Raw genomic sequence first — 23,000 nt, forward strand, 5'->3', positions numbered from 1 at the left:
GTATGATGATGTGAGTATGTTATAGATCACACAATTAGTGAGCTGATGGAGAGCAGATGGTGTCATTGACTTCAGTGGGCTTTCAATCGGGTCCATGGCAGTATCACTTATGGAAGCATTTTAATGTATCTTCAGGGTTATTCCAAACCATGGACAAAGAAACACAGAAGAATGTAATCATGAAGTAGATATTAATTAAAAAGGGGGGAAATCTGAAGGTGGAAGAAAATTTGGGATCTTAAGACATCATAATTACATAAAGAAAATCCTGTTAAGATAAAGAGTTAGTAGTGTAAAATGGTTGGCTTTTCCATAAGCCAATCTTGTGAGGTTCTGTGTCTCTTCTGTGAGATGTTGATACTAAAGTAAATCTATCTAGGTTTCTATATCCCGTGGTAACTGGGAGCCAAACATACTCCTCTGTTTGGAGGGTTGGACCCCAAGCCAAAAACATCAAAGCAAAGTAATAATGAACATGTGAAGAAAGGAGAATAGAAAATGACTGTATAAATATGTTCAGGAAAAGAAAAAAAAATAGAAACAAACACAAAGACATGTCCTGCAGCCCTTACTTGGCAAAACAACCTTGACTTCAATGGAAATTTTGCCTTTACAAGAACTGCAAGATAGAGTCCTAAAAAGGGAAAATGTACAATGGGCATAAAGGTGAGGAATCCAGAATGACTGCTCTGCTACAGCCTAAACCTGCACTGCTGAAGTAAATGACAGTTTTAACATTATCATTGAGAGGGAAATTGGGTCCTTACTGTTTATGAGTCTGAACTTGTCACGTCTTCAATTCCCATTAATTTGAGGGTTGGATCCCATGGAAAAAAATTATACTGTCAATGGCTTTGTTTTTCTCAAATATAAATTAATAGCAAAATAACCAAAATCTTAAATAGCCATTTTTCTCTGTCAGTAAAAGATAGAACAGTAGTAAGGAAATGGAGGAAGTTAGTTGACAAAGCAGGAAAATTATTTTTAGACATTGTTGGTCAGGTCAGGAGCAAATTGTCATCAAGACAGTGAGCAGGTATCTGGCAAGATAAAGACTATAGATGAAATTCTGGCCCCATTGAAGTCAACGGCAAAACTACCCACTGACTTCAATAGGGGCAGTATTTTACCTTATATAAATTTCACCTTACACATAAAAAACATTTCCCCAGAATACATAAAAACAAAAATGCCATGATACCCAGCTGCTAAGACCCTAGAAATACCTAGGATTGGGTTAGATAACAATGGCAAATGAAGAAAAGGACAGATCACAGCAGCCTGCACATCCAAAACTGCAGGTACATTTACTTACAAAGATAATAATATACACCTCTACCTTGATATAACGCTGTCCTTGGGAGCCAAAAAATCTTACCACGTTATAGGTGAAACTGCGTTATATCGAACTTGCTTTGATCCACCGGCATGCACAGCCCACCCCCCCGAGCACTGCTTTACCGCATTATATCCAAATTCATGTTATATCAGGTGGCATTATATCGAGGTAGCGGTGTAATTAGGACTCTTCTCTAAACATTTCTTTCCCGCACTATCTGCAATGGTTATCACAGACAAAGAATATTTTCTGTTTCTGCTAGCTCCCAAACTAGTTTTCTCTGTCTCCCACATGTTTCTCTGTCACATTCCCACAGGTCACCCCTCCATGTGGTTCTTTGGCTGCCACTTCTACTGTGGCCAGCTTCACAGGGATCATGAGAACTTTTAAATGAAGCTTTGGATCCATACAGAAGATAACAAGGAGTCCAGTGGCACCTTAAAGACTAATAGATTTATTTGGGCATAAGCTTTCGTGGGTAAAAAAATCTCATTTCTCAGACGATAAAAGCTCCACAGTGGACCATGTTTGTGTGCATCAGGGGCTTCAGATTACATCATGCACATGGAAATCACATAACATATCTAAATAAATCCTTGCTCATCCCTTCCTCACTCCTAAACTAGGTAAAGGCACCAACTCTCATCCATATCAACACTATAACAAAACTGAATTTCTAGGCCAAACCAATTTGGAGATATGACAAAAACAAAAAATAAAGGAAATGTGCCTTTTACCTTTTTCACCTGCACTATCCCAGACATGTCATAGAACTGGAAAGGACCTCAAGAGGTCATCTAGTCCAGTCCCCTGCACTCATGGCAGGACTAATTATCTAGACCATTCCTGACAGGTGTTTGTCTAACCTGCTCTTAAAAAAATCTCCAGTGATGAAGATTCCACAACCTCCCTAGGCAATTTATTCCAGTGCTTAACCACTCTGACAGTTAGGAAGTTTTTCCTAATGTCCAGCCTAAACCTTCCTTGCTGCAATTTAAGCCCATTGCTTCTTGTCCTATCCTCAGAGGTTAAGAAAAACAATTTTCTTCCTCCTCCTTGTAACAACATTTTTCATACTTGAAAACTGTTGTCATGTCCCCTCTCAGTCCTCTCTTTTCCAGACTAAACAAACCGAGTTTTTTTTCAATCTTCCCTCATAGGTCATGTTTTTCTAGATCTTTAATCATTTTTGTTGCTCTTCTCTGGACTCTTTCCAATTTGTCCACATCCTTCCTGAAATGTGGTGCCCAGAACTGGACACAATACTCCAGTTGAGGCCTAATCAGAGTGGAGTAAAGCAGAAGAATTACTTCTCATCTCTTGCTTACAACACTCCTTCTAATACATCCCAGAATGATGTTCACTTTTTTTGCAACAGTATTACACTGACTTGTATTTAGCTTGTGGTCCACTATGACCCCCAGATCCCTTTCTGCAGTACTCCTTCCTAGGCAGTCATTTCCCATTTTGTATGTGTGCAACTGAGTGCTCCTTCCTAAGTGGAGTACTTTGCATTTGTCCTCGTGTCCAATTTGTTCCAAAATACCCTGGATAAGATTACATGTGAAATTTCATATGATTTGATTCTGTTTTGTGACACTGGGAAGTGTATGTGTAAAAAGTGGGTTTATTATAGCATCAATTTGAAGTATGTAGAGACTAATATCTCTACACAATACAATTATTTGGTGGTATGCTGAATACCCAACAACTAACTCACTAAACAGGCTAGCAGCACTGTGTGTGATATTTCTGTAATTCTTAGAAGAACATGCTGAACATGATGAGAATGTATTAAAGATCACAGTACCTGGACTGTGAAAAATTAAAGGGAGGTCAAAAAGCCTAGACACAACTTATGCCAAAGAAAAGGCCAGCTATTCCATCTGGAATGAAAAATGGAGTTATGAAGCCTTTGAGCGGTCCAAGAATTTGTGGTGGTGTGTTATGTTTTGTTTTTTTAAAAAAACTTATATTCATATTATATCCTCTGATCACTCTTGCTTGCTAATGACTGCAGAGGATGGGAATTGGAGAAAGAGGGAGAGTTGTCATTGTAACCTTGTCTAAGTAGTTAATGACAAAAGCCAACATGGGATAGGGTGACCAGACATCCCCATATTATCGGGACTATCCCAATATTAGAGGCTTTGTCTTATAGGCAACTATATCCCCCTGAGGGGGAAAAGGTCCCGATTTTTCACACTTTCTATCTGGTCACCCTTACACGAGGGTGGTATTTTGCATTATAGTGCATTTTGATTCAGCCCCATTTAGGAGGACTTAATGTTTAGCTTTTAAAGAACTCCAAGCCTTAAGAACACTAGGCCCTTTGTTCATCATTCCCACAGTCAGCTTATTTCTTTTCATCCGTATAAGCAACTGACTAAAAGTCTTTTCATTTGACATAGTGAGAGAGCACTGTATAGTGACCAGGAAAAGTTATAGAAGATCTGAAATATATTTGATGCTGCACTCTGTTGAAATAGCTTTATGGGCTTCTTGACCATATCAGGATATTCAGAACACAATTCTATATTTTCCCCAGTGAGACTGATTTGATTCTCAGGCTATGTCTCCATATGAGCTAAGATGTGTGATTCCTAGCACACATAGATGTACCCATGCTAACTCTGCTGTCTAGGTTGCTATAAACAACAGTGGAGCTGGTGTGCTGGCATGGGCTAGCCAATTGAGTACCTGGTAACTGCCAGGACACATTGGGTATGTACACGCAGGGCCAGCCCTAGACCAAATGGTGCCCCGGTGAGAAGCATCTTCAGTGCCCTCCCCATTTGTTAAACTTTTGAATACCTTATTTTTTATTGCATTTGTAGCCCATTTCACAACTTTGATGCACAATTGGCATGTGTTATTTGTCCCTGTTTTATAAGAGGATAAATTTGCAACCATGATCTTCAAATCTGTATTTATTCATGCCATATATAAGGAAATAGAAAAATTAATTTCCTCTGAGCTTCAGTTAATTTTAAGAATAACTGAAATTTACTAACATCAAGAAATTGAACTGTGCACCAACATTGGGTGGACCAGTAGTAAATAGTGTTACAGTAGCTGACAGCCTTAGAATTTTAACCCAAGTACTTTAGTTCAAAAGGTCACTTTTCTTGCCTTTGCCCTCGCAAAGTGAAGCACAGCATCAGAGAGATCCAAAGACTGGCCAATGGCATTTTCAAGAGAGAAAATAGCAAGTGATGTTAGTCTCTCATTGGTCATCATTGATTGAAGATACGTTTTAATGAACCTGAACATCAAAAAGCTGCGTTCACCATTTGCAACTGTGATCAGGAGTGTGAGCAGAATACTCAAAGCTATCCACACACTAGAAAAACTGTCCTTCAGCTCTGCATCATGAATGAATTGGAGAACTTGGAATAGAGAGTGATTCCCGTCTGGCAAAATGTGACAGATGTCTAATTCAACAGAGAGGTCTTTATCATTGATGTCCGAACATTCCCCATGTTTTCAGCATCTAGTGAAGATCCGTACAATTGTTCAAGAGTGTTTTCTTGTCTACTGGCAGCATACTAAGGTCATACAAAAAAAACCAGATCTTTTTGTGGTGCTTCATTTTTCCAAACCTTTATTCGATGGGCACTCAAGCAGTATCAACAAGTGAGCAAAAGAACTTCCTCTTGAATTTTAGTTCCGAGCTTCTCATCACCTCATCTCTGCCCTCATAACCAAACTCTCTTCTTCCGATGAATAAGTTTTCTGCCATTTCTTTGGCAGCAGTGATGGCATTTTCAAATCTGTTGTCCCTGTAGGCCACAATGAAATCAAGGCAGCTTCTCCTCAAAGTAGTAGTGGTCACAATGTCCATTGACTGAGATTTTTAATGCTTTGCTTACTATGTTTACTTGGAACAGGATATCATTTCAAACTACAATTGAGACCAGAAATTTGAAGTCAGTGATGTGGTTTGCCAGGTGTGCCTCATTTCGGATTTCAGCCTTGGCTTTACCCAACTGCACCAATTCCATCAGGGCATCATAAACCTCAGTCACTTGGTACCTCACTGGTCTTATGCTGTCAATGTGGCTCTCCCAGCAAATGTCACTTAGCTGCTTCACAGTCAAATTTGTAACATTGTCCATGAGGATCTTCCCCCTATAGTTGATGCTGAAAACAGGATGTATATCCTTTGAAGTACTCCAAAGAGAGATGATGATGCTGCATCTTACACAACTAGGTTGAGGCAATGGCAGCCTCAAGACATGAAGAAAGCTCTTGGATTCAGCGCAAGGATCCTTACCTGAATGCCAGTTTCTTCCCTTCATGTTCATGCTGTAGCCGTAGCCATAGGCTTGGCCATGGCAGTCCTGAAGCTTTATTTTATTCTCATTCAAAACGTTCATGAACAGTTCTGTTAGGGTTTTTCCAGCAGAGTTGTCCACAGACCAGAAATGGATAAAGTGTTCCTTTACTTGGAGACAGCCATCCTCATTGTCAACAAATCTGACTGTAAATGACATCTTTTCACTGTGACTAATGTCAGGAGTGCAGTCCATTACTACGGCGTAGTACTTCACTTTGCCAAGTCTCATCAATATGTTATCAAGCACCTACCTTGCCATAAGGTCAATCAGTTCATTTTTAATTGTTTTGCTGCAGTAATGGTCCATAGCTTCTTTGTGAACTACTCGATGTAGGTGCTTATGCATGATGTTGTTGTCATATTTCCCAAGGAGCTCTATGAAATCAAGGAAATTATTATGTTCAGTGAATAACTTATCTGACCCCTGAAAAGCCAAATTATTCTTTGTAAGGAAGAGGGCAATTGAGATCAGACGCTCATGCACATTCCTCAAGTGCTGGGTTTCTACACTAATAATGCACTGGTTTTCTGCATTTACGCATTTATTCAGCTTGAGCTGAATGGCCAGGTGATTTTTCATGTTGTGTAAGCTCATCAGCTAATTTATGCCAGTAATTGTACCCAGAAAGTGCAAGCAATGATTTGAAATTCTTGTCAAATATTTTGCAACAAATACAGAACAATTTGTCAGTTGATTTAAAGTAAAGTAGCCAATGCCAATTCAGTTTCTCACCATTCTCAGGCACGCTTTCATAGTCTGACTTTAAAAAATGTCACTTCTGCTCATTTACTGGAAACTACATAGCCTCAATTTTGCCCAGCCTGTTCAAAATTGTACAATGAATATCAGCAGAGTTTAGGCTCACCGGCCATAAAGCAGGATCTGATGTATCAATTTGTGGTATGCAATTTTTCTCACTGTTTCTGTCATCATGCGAGGCTGTTTTCTCTTTATCGTATCTCTCCTTTTCAAGTGAGCCACATTCTTCTTTATCACTCTCCTTTACACCACCAAGAAAACTGGACAATTCTCCATCACTTTCCTCACATTTCCATTCCTTATCCTTAGGTAAATCTGCTAATTCCTTAATAATAGGACTTTCATCATTTACGCTGCACTCTTCAATTTCTTCGGCACTGGGACAATGATTACTGCGTAAAGCCCAGGCTATGTTGTTCTGTTTCAGATATTTTCCCATCAAATTTGCCTCTTGCTGCAGACTAGATTGCAATTGAGCTTGTTGCTTCCTATACTGAGCTCCTGAAGACTTCTTCATGGGCATCTTTTATTTTCTACTCAGGAAAATAGATAGTGTTAGGGAGAGCAAAAGTCTATGTTCCACAGTCTTAGAAAGTCATGAAACATTTTGTGTTAATCCTGGCAAAAGAAGTAACAGTATTTCTTTTATATTGCTGCATAGATAGGGATTAGATAGATACCTTTGGTGTCCCATTAAATATGTCCTTTATTAGTCACTACTTACATTTTTCAAGTCTTAAAACACAAGTACACTTTCACAATTACACAATAAAACAAGGTTCACAATATCACACCTGGGCTCTCACTTCATTCTTATATCTCACTGACTCACTGGTGACACTCAGCCCCTTATATACCCGTGAGGGCATGACTGACAACATTCTAGGAAGTTCAAGGAAAATTTGGTTCTCTGAAATCTGGAAGTTTCCATGAGATTCTACAAAGGTCCAGAACATTCTAGAAAGTTAGTGAAAAATGAACCCACATCCAGTATAACTGAAACATTTTACTTCAAGCATTCTATTTTCCCTTTTGTTGCTAACAACAAAAACAGCACCCCGAGCCTGGCGTCCAACAAGCCTGGCACCCCAGATAGTTGCCTGACCCTAAATCCAGCCCTGTGTACACGGGCAGCTAGCCTGAGCCACCACCTGTGCTATCCCAGTTACACTATTTTTAGTGCCCTGGCTTGAGCAGAGCTAATGTGGATACATCTAAGTGAGCTGGGAATCACACCTTCCAGTTCAAATGTAGATGTAGCCTCATTTTCAATAATGAATTCCTAAAGTTGGGTTCCTAACTCTATAGATAAGCATCTAACTCTCCTCTCTCACGCACCTTTGTATATCAGCACTAACTCCAGCTGAATCAATTGAATTACACTGGTGGAAACCTACTGCGAGAGATTTCGAATTTTTGGAAAGAAAATAAAATTATCTTGGGGGAGCTCTAGCCTGTTAGCGGGGATCCAGTGAAACACACTTTCAACATTAAATCTTTTTTTATTACGTTTTCTATTTGGAAATGTGCCTTTTTGCCTAGAGAATAAAATAAAGACGCACAAAAGTACAATGTACCACTGTGCCAGGAACAAAGACTTGAAACTACTATTTTAAGTAAACGTTTTTAGACAAAACACTATCCAATGTATTTTATAGAGAATCAGCCACCACAGTGTCTTGGTAGGAGTATCTTTCTGTGAAAATTAGATATTATATATGGATAAGGAGTTGATACATATCCAGAGGCAATCAACAATCTGTCTGTATACTCGGGCCTATGTGCAGTAATTTAGGTTTACATCTTAGATTAGATTGTTAGGAAGAACATAGCATACTCCTTAAGGAATTGTCACTGTGTGAACAGAGCTTTTGCTCTTTGCTTTCCAACCCGAGAGAAGGTTTTAGCCCTTAAAATGGCTTCCCTGGTCATTGAAGTAATTACAGTATAGTGCTGCTGTTCTCTTAACCTTTAGGTTGACCTTTTAAAATGTACTCTAATAATTTTCTCTCCAATAAAGTTAATTAAGAATTTAATGTTTCCACCTGTTAAAATGCAGTAAAGTGTAGTTACTTTTGTTGCAGCATGTTAATGATGTCACTAATTGAGATAATTGTCACAACATGGGCTCCTTCATTTTGGTCTGAATTAGTGGGATGAGTTTTACCTTTGGGAGAAATAGACCATGACCCAACATGGGAAATGCAAACTGTACTAATAGAATTTGTTACTAATCAACCAGTAATGCAAAGAAGATCTGCAGGAAAAACAATTAGTTTGAGGCAATAGTGTTACTTTCATTTGTGGTATTGTTAGTAGGGACATAGAAACAATTAGCCAGATCATGTGACCAGTATTACTGGTTTGGAGGGTCCCTTCTGTACAACTCACCCCTTACCCTGCCTCCATTTACCCTCCATGGCACCATCCCTGCTCCTACCACATGCCCCATGGATTTCCGTTTGCCAAGATCCTTGGCTAAGAAGGCAGGAGTAGGAAGGCAGAGTGGAATGACCTCACATCTGCCCCCAAAGCTTTACAGGAATGCTATAAGCTAGTTATTGCATCCTGGGGTTGTATTAGCTTTTCTGCAAGTTCCTACACCCTGAAAACCTCCCTTAAAAACACAACCCTAAGGACAGCAAAGCTTTGAATGGCATTTCACTGCTATTGGAGCTGTGGAGAGATGCAGGAGGCCTTTTCTGATCCTTATGTCATTAAACCTCACTCCCCTAAGAAGTAAACAAATATCATTATGCTCCTTTTGCAGATGAGGTTGCTGAAGCTCAGAAGATTCGATTCTCTTACCCCAAAGTCACGCAGGGAGATTTTGACCTGGGAGAAGAGGCCAGCTCTCTGTTGTGAGAGACCCATTTCTTATTCACTGAAACACAGTGCCTCTCAAAAATACTGCTTCAAATCTAAATATTTATCAGTTATGGGATCTGATTCTCCTCTGCCTTGCACCTTGTGTAGGCATATAAACTTGCGTAAAGGGAAAGCCCCGTGAGTGTAAAACAACCCCAAATCAGAATGAGATCTGCACATGGAAAAGCTTTGTGTAAGTACAAAATATTGATATGAGGCCATTTTACAGTTAAGAAAATGGAGAGCTGGGTGAGTTAAAAGTCTGATATTGCACACTGAAGGTCAGTGACAGGTTTTTCATTGCTCTCAGTGGTAGCAGGGTTGGGGTTTAAGGCTCAGATCCTCAAAGATATGTAGACACCTAACTCCCATTGAAATTAATGGGACTGTTTTAAATGGAAGTTAGGTGCCTTGAGGATCTGAGCCTAAGTGATTTGCCTAGGAAGCAATATGAGCTAGTGGGTTGGCCTTGACCTCTGAACCAAAATATCTGGCTTAAACTTCTGGATCTAACACTTATTTGCTGGGTGATCTTGGGCACATCACCTACACATCTCTCTTTGCCTCAGTTGCACCATCTGTAAAATGTTCCCACAGGTGCATGTTTAGTGTTGATGAGCACTTTGACATCTACGGATGACAGTGCTATGTAAAAGCGAAGAACTAAGCAAAGTATTATTGTTGGTATCATTCGACTCATTGGACAGATAATGAAACTGAGACAGACAAAGGCTGAGTGAAATGCCAAGGTAAGCCTGGAAGCCAAGATGCCTTGGTTCTCATTCTTGGTCAGAGGCTCATTTACTGTGTGATACTGGAAAAAACCCTATTTGTCTCAGTTTTTCCCCAGCTCTAAAATGGGGATGCTGATCCCCCTTATGAGGGAGATGTGAGCATTAATTAGCAATATTGCCCAGTTTTCTCTAAGTAGTTGTTATCCCTGCCTCTTGGTGGAGTAGAGAGCATTTATCAAGGAAGAACAACCATCCTTCCTTCTATTCTAGGTCGAGTGCCCTCCACCCAGGGATGGGGTGGGAAAGTATTACAATATGTTGGTAATGAGGAAATTGGAGTGGGAAAGATTGGTCCAAACACAGTGTCTAGAGAGAGAAGCTGATTACAATAGGTGAGAAAGTGTCCACTATAGTTTGATAATGAATTTCTATCTCACCATATGTCTAACTACTTTTTGTTGCCCTTCTCTGGAACTTGGTATTCTTAGCTGTTTTTTCACTGAGGTGACTAAAACTAAACATAGTACCTAAGTAAGGATGCACCATTGTTTGATGCAATGATGTTGTTTAAATATGTTCTCCACTGTTTTCTACCCATTGTTAAGGCTAAGATTTAGTCATGGGTATTTTTAGTAAAATATAGACAGGTCACGGGCAATAAACAAAAATTCATGGCCCTGTGACCTGTCCATGACTTGTACTATATACACCTGATTAAATCTTGGGTGCTCTGGGGGGATCCGGGGGCACAGTTGCTGCTCTGGAAGGGGGCTCTGTGCTGGGGTGGGGCTCTGGGGTGCCCAGGCACCCGCTGGTGCTGGGAGGAGGCATTCCGGGGCGCTGGCTGATGATGGGGGGGGGGCAGAGGCTCGGGGCAGGGGACTTGAACCACTGACACCACTGCTGGCAGGAGATGGTCCCACCTGCCCGGGATCGCTGCAGCTGATGCCGGCAGGGGGCTGGCCTGGGACCATCACTGCCACCACCGATGGCGAGGGGTGGCCCGGGACCGCCACCGCTGCTGCTGGCGCACTGCAGCTGGGCCGGGGGGAGGAAGCCTGGGACTGCTGCTGCTGTGGGTGGGGGTGCAGTGTGGCTGGCCCTAGGGCCACCCAAACAGCTAGAGTCAGTCTCACCTGCAGGCTGCAGAAGTCATGGAGGTCCCAGAAAGTCACAGAATCTGACTTCTGTGACCTCTGTGACAGACTCGCAGCTTTACCCATAGTTAATGCACCCATGTCTCTTCTTCGTATTTATAACTGCTGCTGCCTAGTAGCTAGACATTTTCTTCAATCCTCTTCATGATTACTCCTAAGAATTTTTTCTTCAGAGGATCCAACTTATTCAAAGCCCATCAGTGTGTGAAACGTCTAATTAGTATTTCAGCGTATCTGACAGGCCTAGCTTTGGGAATTCCAGATGAACCATCTGGAATCAGTTGATCTTGAACCGAATTAAAATAATATTTCAATAAACCCATGTTTGAATGCTGCCATGTTTGTAAAATACCAGTCTCACAATCAACCTTTTTTCAGTGAAGAACTGAGTTCTCCCTAAACAGCCCCACAATGTAATAGGTGGTGTTTTTTTTCTTTTAAGGGTTTATTTATTTAGCCTATTTAGATACATACAATATAATTTAATGTACTGTACTTTTCTGCCTCTTCTGCCTCGTTGAAATCCAAAAAAGTGCAGGCCAGCTTTGGTTCACAGGAGGTAGTCCATAGCCTCCTTGCTAAACATTGGAGAGGAAGAGTATCCTACTCCAGATCAACAAAAGCTTCCTCCTTTTGCTAGGGAGGCCAACAGTTAAGGAAACGTGACTGGGCTCAGATGGAATGAATTACCCTATCCCGAAGGACTATAAGTGAGCTCAGGAAGCTCTCTCCTAATGTTTGTCAGGCTGATCTATGGTAGAGGCTAGACTCTGCTTGGCTGTGAGAAGCACTTTTTGGTTATCTCTAGAGAAACAGCTTTCAGAAAGCACTTTTGATTCAATTTACTTGAGCTCTAGCTATAGCAAGGCAAGTTCCTTTAGATCTATAAACTCTAATACCTGGGTTGGCTGTTCTTTTCCTGTCCTTGACTCGCTGGACCTAGCTCAGCTCTTCTTTAAAAACAAACAACTGAAAAGTTTTGTTCTAAATACATGTCAGTCATGGAAACTAGAGACCGAAAAGCTCTATTAAGCCATCACCATGTGGGGGTCTCCTCAATCCTGCAGCTGGATGTAGATAATTAAAAATTCCAGAAAATACATCATTTACACATAACACAGATAAACACTTTCCTAATAGCTTCTCCTTCTCCAAAGGATTAAGTGGACAAATTAATTTGTGAGAAGTATAAAAAAAGGACACAAGTAGCCTTCTATGCTAAGTTCATACTGTTTAAATACTGGTTTAGATCATTAAGCCAGTTAGCTAAACTGCAATCAAGCAGTGATGAAATATAACCCCTATATATCAAGACTTTTTTTCCTAGTTCAATCAAGCCTCTGTTTGCCCAAACTAAAAAACTACTATAGTGTTAAGGCCCCTTGTTCTTTCCCCTCAGCTCTAGTCCCTGTCATCTTGTACTTCATAAGTAAATAATACAAATTAAAAAGCATGATAAAGTGCTCACACTGCTCTCTCCTTAATTAGGATGCTAATTGCTAATCTTTGCCATACAGTTTAATACCATGCCTGTTAAATTAATGTCATTGTCAGAACTTTTCAACATAGCAGAAAAATAAAACCAAAAAAAAAATGAAGCAAAGTTTACAAAGGGGAAGTCTCCATGACTGTAGTGTCTGCTAAAGACCTTTACTCTTCACTACTCCATCACTTCGGAAAGGGTTTATTTTACTTAAACAAATGGAATTGGACTACAGTCATAGAGACTAATTTTTGTTAAACACAAAGCCCTTTATCTGGACAAAAACATATTCTACATGCAAGTCTTATTCTCTTAGAGCCTTCTTGGTACTGATTTTGAACACATGGAGGGTACATGGTTGTGGATTTGTTTATTTTTCTGTTTCAGAAATCATACTGAAGCAATCAGTAACATCTTTTCATGACATATTCTTCTTCATTCAGTGTGTAAGTTGTATGTTAATAACAACATTTTTAGAAGGAAACAAGAAGCCTTCCCTTGAACAAATTATATTCCATAAGCAAGCCTTGTACTACAGCGAGAAGCATTTTCTCTATTCTCTGGATAACTTTGGCAATCACTTTCCTACATAGAGTGGATCTTTTTAAAGAATATATGTTGATAATATTGTTTATTATTTTTATTATGGTGGTGCCCAGGAACCCCGGTCAAGAGGTCTAATTATGCTGGGCACTGTCCAGACAAATAGCAAAGTAGATAGTCTCTGCCCCAGAGAGCTCAAAATCTACATGACAGGCTGTGACAAATGGACAAAAGAAAGAGATTGGGGGTGTAACAAAGTGAACAGAGTTTAGCAGAAAAGAAGTGGCAGCCACCACTGCTGTTGACAGCAACAATTTCTGCACCTTTGTGACATATAAAGACAGTACCAACAACAGATTGCAGAGAATTTTTCTGCAGATGTGCCCTTTTCACCTATTATAACAATCTTGGATGTGACATATCTTTCAGTAGCCTTTTTTATTCAATCTATAAAACATTTCCTATTCTGTATCTTGCTGCTAATTATTTTAATAATGAGCCACTTTCATATAGTGCTTTTCATCCAACATGGCAAACTGCTATATAGCTTAAGTACTATAAGTTTCTATTATGGAGACAATTCCATCCAGCACTAGTAATTAGCCTGTCATGCATGGAGGACAGAACTGTTTAGTACAGGATGTGAATTTCTGCAACTGAAAATTGTTGAAACCACAGATAGAATTGAAGGAACCAGCTGGAATTAGGTCAAGAAACTGGGCTTAAACCCTTTACTCTTTAACGAACCTTAGTGTTCAGGACCTTCCTGTCACGTGCCTTCTAAAAGACAGCACAGTGCTCCCAATATACTAAGATATTGGTTTAATCTTGGTGCTAGTCACTAAGTAGGTATTGTAAATCTACATACTACCTCCTCTTGCACCTTGGGTTTCCTTGGAGCTTCTCCTGTCCAAGTACTGATCAAGCGTCCTCAGCTTGCAAGATCTCACAAAATCACTGCCAGAAATGCTTATGACTTCAGTGTAGGACAGAGTCAGGATTTGGTTGAATTAAATTATATTAAAATTCTAAAATCCTAAAATCCTCTCTCTGTGTCTCAAACTGGCCTCTTTCTTATTGTGTGTCTCCTCTTCTATTATCCCATAACCAATCAGAATAGAGAATGACACATTTTCTACTTCCTAGGAAGCTTAAAAGCTATGTCAGGTACAAATTTGTCAGGCACTACTGATTCCCCTGGTCTTCTTATATACCTCCTCATGCTGAAAGGCTAGGTCCAGCTGCTCTGCCTCAGTTTCCCTCTTCCTGGGTGACTGAGAAATAAAGCATGTGTCAGAGAATTAAAAGAAGGGATTTAAAAATTTAGTCTTATTCCACAGCTTTCTAGGCCAGCTTCAAGGAAGAAACTTCCTTGAGAGGCATTCTGTCTCTTTCCCACACTCCCTGCAATGGGGCATAAAGAAAATAAGACATCTATCCTGCCTCCTATCAAAATGTCCTGTCTTCAAGTGTAAAGTGCAGCTATCTTCCTCTGATCCATAGGGTGGGAGGCCTATATTATCCTTCTCTCACTAGTTACACATTTCTGTGGGTGCAGCCATTCTTGTGCCATCTCCACAGCATAGAGAAACTTCAGGTATTCACTGTTTCTGCCTCATCCGTGTCATTTCAACAACCACCACCTGTATGGTGTTAGAATAGGCAGAGCTTCTACTGCCTGCTTTTCAGCAAAATGTCTTTTTCCAGGCTTCAGAGTTCCATCCACTATAGACCGTGGGAGATTTTTATTACATCATCTTATCACCTTCACCCCCTTCTACTCAGTTTTCTTCCATGGTCCTTAGGTGTTTCTTGTGCATCTGTCTGACCGCAACCCTGACAGAAACACAGCTTGTGGGTGATGGGTGGAACTTTAGTGGTGGCCCTGTCTTTCAAGTTGCAGGTCCTGGTCCAGCTGTAATTTGTGATTTGTTTGACCTTGAAGGTGAGGTTACCGCCTCAGGCTGAAGGTTACATCAGCATTTCAGCAACATCCTATTTGATCTGGAGGGAATGGAATACTCTCTAATTTGTGCAAGGGTGTCATGAATTCACAGGGTCTGGTCCATGCCCCAGCCTGTAACCAGTCCCTTGGGAGTGACCCTTGTAGTGAGGTGGACCCCAAGGATTCACAGAGGTCTACAGAGGCAGACCCTCAGTTTCCATGACTCTAAAACTGGGCCTTCAGCCACCAGCAATCCCTGTCTTTCTCCACAGCTCTTTGCAGTGAATGGAGCCAAACCAGACTCCTGTGGGAGCTTTTTCCCTACCCCTACAGGACACAATACTCTCAACAAGTATTTGCAGCAACACCAGGCAGCCTTTTCAAAACAAGGTAATAATTTACTAGTCACCTGACCTACAGCATCGGAAAGTCCTTAAGTTAGCATAGAGAAGCAAAGCTTAAGATAGAGTTCAGACTGGCCATCGCGATGCTACAATAGAATACATCTTGGCCCTTTTATCTTTGCCTTAGTCCTGGGTCAGACCCTGTGGCTGGCCTGAGTCAGCTGACTCAGGGCTTGGGCTGTGGTGCTGTAAAATTGCTATTTAGACATTTGGGCTCAGACTGGAGCTCGAGCTCTGGGACTCTGGGTCCACAACTTGGGCTCCAGCCTAAGCCTGAAACTCTACAGCCCCACACAGCCCAAGCCCTGCGAGCCTGAGTCAGCTGATCTGTAGTTGTGAGGATGGTCATTTATTCCAGTGTACACGTACCTTGTGAGCTCAGCTCCTAACACGGCCACTTGACACCTTTCCCCTTCATTCTCCAGGCCTTTTCTTTGCTTCCCTGCTGGTCATAGGTGCGAATGTCCCAGGCATTGGGGTGTCCATTTTATCCATTCACATGTATGAACTTTAATCAGTTTATTAACGACTCTGGTCTCCACCCAGGCAACTGTGTGAGTCAAACACCTCCTAACTGAGGAACGCATAAGAATGATAAAAATATTACCAAAATTCCCACTTTCATCACATCATGGTTTTGGTTGTTTATTTCTCCTAATATTCCCGCTACTCTCAATTTAGCTTTGGAAGGATTTCCCAACTTCCGTGCTCAAAACCTAACAGTTCAAAGACCACTTTGATCTTGCCTGCACGTTACCCAGCCTAAAGAACCAAAGTAATGGAATCCTGGTTTGCATATCACTCACTCCTGGCTAGATGCCTGAGACAAAATTAAGCTCCATCTGCCTTCATAACAACCTTATTTACCATTTTTGTCCTGTTAAGAAGATAGTTTTTTCTCTTGATTCCCTTTTACAACAGGGACTCCACAAGAAGTATGAATTATTATTGGCAGATACAAAATAATCCTTCACGCAGCTCTAAAATAGTAATGAGAAAACTCTTGTCTTTTGACATTAATAGTCATTTCGCATTGTAATTGAATCTGAAAAGCTCTGTTAAGATCTATATCCTCTTACAGCAACTTACATTTCTTTTGATAGAAATGTTTTATAATTACTTTAGATGGCAACAGTCTGAAAGAGCATTTTTCATTTACAGTTAATATGAATGATGTGAACACATTGTATGTCCTAGTATGTGAATAGATGAATTACCCATTAGCAACTTACATGAAAAGGGATTGTGGTCACACTAGATTTTTCTAATGGACTTGTCTCTACATCCAAAATACACTACAATTACACGCATTGTCAGTGGAGAGGACAAGGAATGAGTATGAATATGGAAAGGCCAAGGTAAGAACATGAATATGAACTCCTAGAGTTGTCCCTGCAGATTAGAGGTGAGGTTTTGGTGAGTCATTGTGGGGAACTTCACACAGCTTTGGTCTATGCTTTGGAAGACAGAGCATGTCAGTCTCCAGGTTTCTCATCTGAGCACCTGACACAAACACTAAATTAACTTTATTAATAAAAATCAAAATTTGTATTGATTTTTCCTAACACAATACATACCATGAAATCTTGATGTTCACTTTCCACCACTCTTATGTTACAATAGACCATTAACCTGTTGATGCCCAATCTGAACACATGGTGTGACAAAGAATGAAAAAATAAAAGAGGATACAGGGATACTAATAGTGCAAGGGGCTTAAACAATGTCAGAATTCGTTCTGTAGCATAAACAAACAATGGGTTCAATAATCCTCTGCATCCATACTCCAGTTGATGCAGGGGAAAGAGGGGATCTTTAGGGAACCAATTCTGGTTAACTGATCTTGAGCCAGCCCAGTTCTAGTGCCAGTTAGAGAAGCCTAGAGGCTGGAAACAATGAAACCTGGGCTCATCTGATGTCTTGCAGTAAGGCACTACATATAAGTTAAGTATCAGAGGGGTAGCCGTGTTAGTCTGGTTCTGTAGAAGCAGCAAAGAATCCTGTGGCACCTTATAGACTAACAGACTTTTTGCAGCATGAGCTTTCGTGGGTGAATACCCACTTCTTCGGATGCAAGCTTGCATCCGAAGAAGTGGGTATTCACCCACGAAAGCTCATGCTGCAAAAAGTCTGTTAGTCTATAAGGTGCCACAGGATACATATAAGTTGATACCATCTATTAAAAACAGTCTGTCTCTACTTCCTGAGAATTTCATGGTAGATCACCTTCAACTTTAGATTGCTTAAAACTCCTCAGAATTTCATGTTTAAATAAAACTATGCAAATATTAAGGAAATCCAAGAGGATACTTCCTTGTCTTTTAATAAGAAAAGCTGTATTGGATTTTTTGCTTGAATTTGTATAACCTCCATGGTCGGTTCTTACCATGTTACAAACTTGCCAGTTATCTATATGTAAGAAATACCACAAATATTTATCTCTTTATTAAAGCTGAAACTGGCAAGTTTTTAGAGCAACCAGGTAGATCAATAAAGGGATTATTGTCTTTAAAATAAATGCTGAGTTGTAGCTGAGACTATTAAGGGCTCATAAAAAAATATGACCACTGGTAAAATTTCATTTTGAGTATCTAAAATTGATTTGAATTAAATAAAATATTTCACAAACCAGATACCAACATTTTATAGCATTCTTTTTGTATTCAGAGTGGTGATGGCCTATTCCCTTAAAACCAATCACAAATTGGTAGACAAGAGTTGGATATTATAATATTATGTCTGATTATCTATACTGTTTGTAATGTCCCATTTTCAACCTGTAAAAAATAGTCAGCCACCAGTATCTCCAACTGGAAGAAATATAGTCCACTTATTTTAAAATTTCATTATGTAATGTATAATCTAGAAACAGCTGTGATATGTGAGTTTCTCACTCTGAATAAATATACTGTAAGTTTGAAAAATTAAACACTCGGGCATAAGTGTTTTTAAATTTTCTCCAATGGAGGTTCACTGCACACAACTTGTGCTTGGTGCTAAAAAGAATCTCAAAATGACTGATTTTCAGATTAAATATTTGGCATTTTATTATATTAAGCTCAATACATGATCAATGCATTATGAAGTTCATTACAATGATAGTTATCAGAAAATCCTTGATTATGATTTGCTGAAAGTAGTCATGATGACCCAGCCTCAAATTCAGAAAAGCTGCATTGGTCGCTTAATCTGAGATAAATAATACAATTATTTAGTTGTCAAAATGAGAACACAATCAAACAATATGACATAAAACTGGGCAGAACTGCACTGAAGAGCTATTGTAAGAGGTAAATCAAGCCTACTAGAGCTAATTTTTCCCTTTTTCTCCCATACGGGGAAGTAGAGAGTTCCATTCCTCTATGGCTTTTATCCTACTAATGTAAAAATCCCTAAAAATAGTAATAAATTGGCATTTGTTAATTCTTTAGACATAGAGCTGATCATCTTCTGGAGAGAAACTATCAAGAAGGGGGAAAGTTGCTAGGCAGGCTCATAGTGGTTCACCATACACAGTTTCAGAGTTGTCATTCTGTTGAGGGGTAACGGGGGATTTGTGTGGTTTAGGGACTGAGCAAGGAGTGTCATCTCTGAATTGCCCTGATAATATGGCTTCACATGGAAACATGTCACTGACCCCACAGTTCTTGGTGCATTTGCACTTTTCCTGGTACTCCTTTGACCAGTCAGAAGCCACGATGCCACTGGCTTGCCACCTGCATAGTAGCACCCCTTCTAAGGGGTGTAGCTGGCCCTTAACAAGCATTCATGCTCCAATGGGCAGCATCAGGTCCTGTTAGATTTTGCCCATGAAGTTCTACAGGGCTGTCAGGGTCAAGGGATATTCTGCATTTCATGGGGCAATGCTCCAGCTGCATTCTCACTCCAGCCTGACTTGCAAAACAATGACATCTCAACTATGCAGTGTTTGGATAGAGAAGCTGCTGTGGACTCATGCAGTGTGAGAGATAATACCACACTGGATCCACTTCCCACTCTCCAAAAATGTATGTAGTTTTAATATAGGATTCCAGCTCCTTTCCTTCCTCTCACTGCCATATAGTAAAAAGGATAGCATGACCCATAGTGTCCAAGAAAAACAGAAAAAATGTTTGTTTTCACCCTTCCTTAATCTTCATCATTAACGATGGCCCAAGAAGAATGTATTAGATATACTCTCTGGGTCTTCCCCAGCAACTCTGCTATGAACTCCAGTTGGAAACTCATAGGGACTTTAATACCATGTGTATAGGGTTTGAAAGTATTTTTGAGAGCCATTGTGATGCAATGAAATTGGGGGGGAAATAGATTTTGTTTTGATTCCGCAGGAGTGTCTACCCCTTTGAATAGCTAGTGAAATGGTCCAAAGTAAGAAGAGGAAGTCCAGTAAATGCGCAATTAAAAGAAGACTCTTCTTCTTTCCAGAAGCCTAACATTCTTACATCATAAGGCATATGGAAAGAGAGAGAGAGAGAAGGAATCATCTACATGCAGGTAGTGAGGGTTCCTTTGCATTCCATGAATTGAGAGCGACTGTATAACTCAGGAGTAGGCTTGGAAGGATTAGATTTTTTTAATGGTAAATGTTGATTTAACCATGGGCACACAAACCAACAAAAATATTTCCATTAATAATTATCAAATTTTACGGATAGCCAAAATAAGAAAATGCTGCTTGAGAACTTCTTGGAGTTTGATTTAAGGATATTTCCTTTGTATGTTTTGATATGTGATGTTCACAATTTGTGTTTTAATGGCTATACAGCTTTACCTTTTTGAATCTCAGTGTCTACGGTCATTAAATAATTATTTTCTGATCCCTCATCCCCTTGTGTGACCCACCCCTATTATTTCCCACAACTGAGAAAATTTAAATTGATGAAAATTGAAAAAAATGCTTAAAACCCATAATGTTGCCCAACTGTGAAAATGTAAATAGAAAAAAATGCTTAAAAACAAACACTGATATTATCCATTGAAATTATAAAAAAAAAAAAATCTGCCAACCCTACTTGTGAGCAGCAGAAAGTGTACACATAGCAGAAGACCTGATTGACTCTCTTGATTCTCTGCAATACTAATCTCCCTTAAAGGGCTGATTCAACATTGTGGTTGGACTGTGAAGTAAAGTCTTCACTGGAATTATGGAACCAAGGATGCACTATAGTGAGGTCCAGCTCCAGCTATGAGGCATTACTGGCAGTCATAAGGAAACTGGACATGAAGCCATTTGTGAGTTGCTATGAACTTAGCATAAGGCAATTATGTTCTGTAAGCTTATAAATTGTGCTGTTGAAAAGTGGTGTAAGAGATCATGCTGGGTTATATAGGACCTAGAGGCAGCCTCTGAAACTCATTAGGCAGTGCAGCTTGACAGAAAGCACTGCTTCATTGCAACTCTTGATAGCTTTTCTTCCCAGTGGGAACCAAGCACAAAGTCTTTCAGCACACAGTTTAACAGGGAATACCTGGGCAAACAGATAACATTGCTATTTTTAAGGAAGCCTTGTTTTTCACATCTCCTGTCAGGGCACTTCACAAAGCATGCGTATATTTTTCTATCTGTGTGGGCAGATGCTGTGTGGGGGATGTTGAAAAGAATTATGCCATATTATCCAATGTGAGAGAAAATACAATGGACATTAGAAATGTATAATAATGCAAACTATTCTATGAAAACTTTCCAAAATTAACTTACAATATGTATATAGGATATATTTTATTATGCACAAGTTTTAGAGTGTTACAGTAGCATGCAGAGGTTGCCAAGCCACCCATCAAACATACAAGTTACTCCACATTTTGGGTGATATTTGTTTCTGTCAGAGGGCAAGATTGAGTCCTATTTTGGCTCAAAATTGGACTGTTAGTTCCTCATATTTTAGTATGGCAGATTTACATTTTATATATATATATATATAGTCATGTGATAAATTGTAGTGGGTTATCAGATTAATATTCTGATGGGTGTAAGGAGGTTTGGAGATGGGGCGAAATAATCTAGCTGGAGTTTCCTCTCTCTGTCTAGCTGAGGTTTTAATATAGCAGCATACCACTGTAATATCTGTGCACCTTTCCTATACAATCAATAGCAAAGTTCCTAGTGTACTTCATAGAGTCTCTGACACATCTCCGTCTCTGAGGTTAAAATTCTCTTGGAGTGGGTTTTTGGGTTGTTTTTGCTTGTTTGGGGTTTTTTTATTGTTTTGGGGAGGTGTTAATAAGAGCTTAGTAGTAGAAGGGGGTGTCATTGTTAAGAATGTCATTCTTGTAATGGAAAGCCTTTTATCATAAATTATGATCCTATAAGAAAGTGCATATATAAAAAAAGTTGGATAAAATTATCTTAACTTGTCCCCAAAAGGAGTGCATCTTAACACTGCTTTGTAAGTTTTTGTTGTTGTCAAGGTTTAATATTATTATTTTAAAAAGGAAATTGAACTACACAAATCTTTTAAAACTAATATGTAGTTGTTAAAGACCCACAAAAACAAGGAACCTCAGAGTTAGACAGAAACTTCTTCTCAGTGTTGAGTAAATGTGGCAGGTTTTCAAACAATTTGTGATCATTCATGCTGCCTTACATGAATTTCCATACTCTCGTGAACTTAAATCAGCTATTTAGTATTATTGGAACGTGTTTTTGTATGTGATTTAATTATTACTAGAACTAAGCTGGTGCATGTCTTTCAGGTTATGGAGCTTCCTTTTGAAGTACATTTTTGTGCCTACATTTCCTGAAAATCCTATTTGAGTGTTTCACTAGGGGGCTAATAAGAGCTGCCTGGGTAAATGCAGAGATAAATCTTACTTCACAGTTCATTAGATCATAGAACATTTTCTAACATAAGTTAATATGCTGCCTTGCACTGTCTTTTCTTTTTTTTCTCTGAGATGTACTCTGAGGATAGCATACTCATTGATAGTGTTAGCTTTGCATTTGCTTTCCACAGTTTTCAGGCTATGCTTCTAATAATATCACCTAGAATAACACTGTACTCTTGTGACCCAAGAACTTCTGGATGCCAACTGGCAGAAGACCCTCAGGCATATGGAGTACAGGGATCCTTCACCAAAAGAATGACACATAAGGTCTCTAATGAAAGCCTGTGTCACATTGGTCCTCATAACCATTGCAAGATGTATGTATGGAGAATAGGTGAAGAGTCACGTATAAATACTAAAAATTATGTTCTCTGGGTGTGTAATTAAAAACAGACACTCAAAGGTATTGTGTCTTGAGACAAATTCCTCCAGGTGATGTGGGGGGGGGAGCGGGGAGGAAGGAGGAGAGAGTACCATTGTGTATTATATATCATACAATAGGAGTCTATTAGCATTTTAAGTCAAATGCTAATAAAGAGCTAGCAGAAACTTGAGAAAGAAACTAACAGGAAGAGGTAAACAGCGGAGAGGGAAAACCCTATC

At 39.7% G+C, this 23,000-nt stretch overlaps 1 protein-coding gene across 2 annotated transcripts in view; it reads left to right on the forward strand.

Moving 5' to 3' along the window:
- The window catches only part of NKAIN3 (sodium/potassium transporting ATPase interacting 3), a 508,687-nt gene that overhangs the window by 431,500 nt on the left and 54,187 nt on the right, over positions 1-23,000 (forward strand). The gene's annotated exons all lie outside the window — the stretch shown is intronic.

This window comes from Mauremys reevesii, linkage group 2 (assembly GCF_016161935.1).
Source record: "Mauremys reevesii isolate NIE-2019 linkage group 2, ASM1616193v1, whole genome shotgun sequence".
NCBI lineage: Eukaryota > Metazoa > Chordata > Testudines > Geoemydidae > Mauremys > Mauremys reevesii.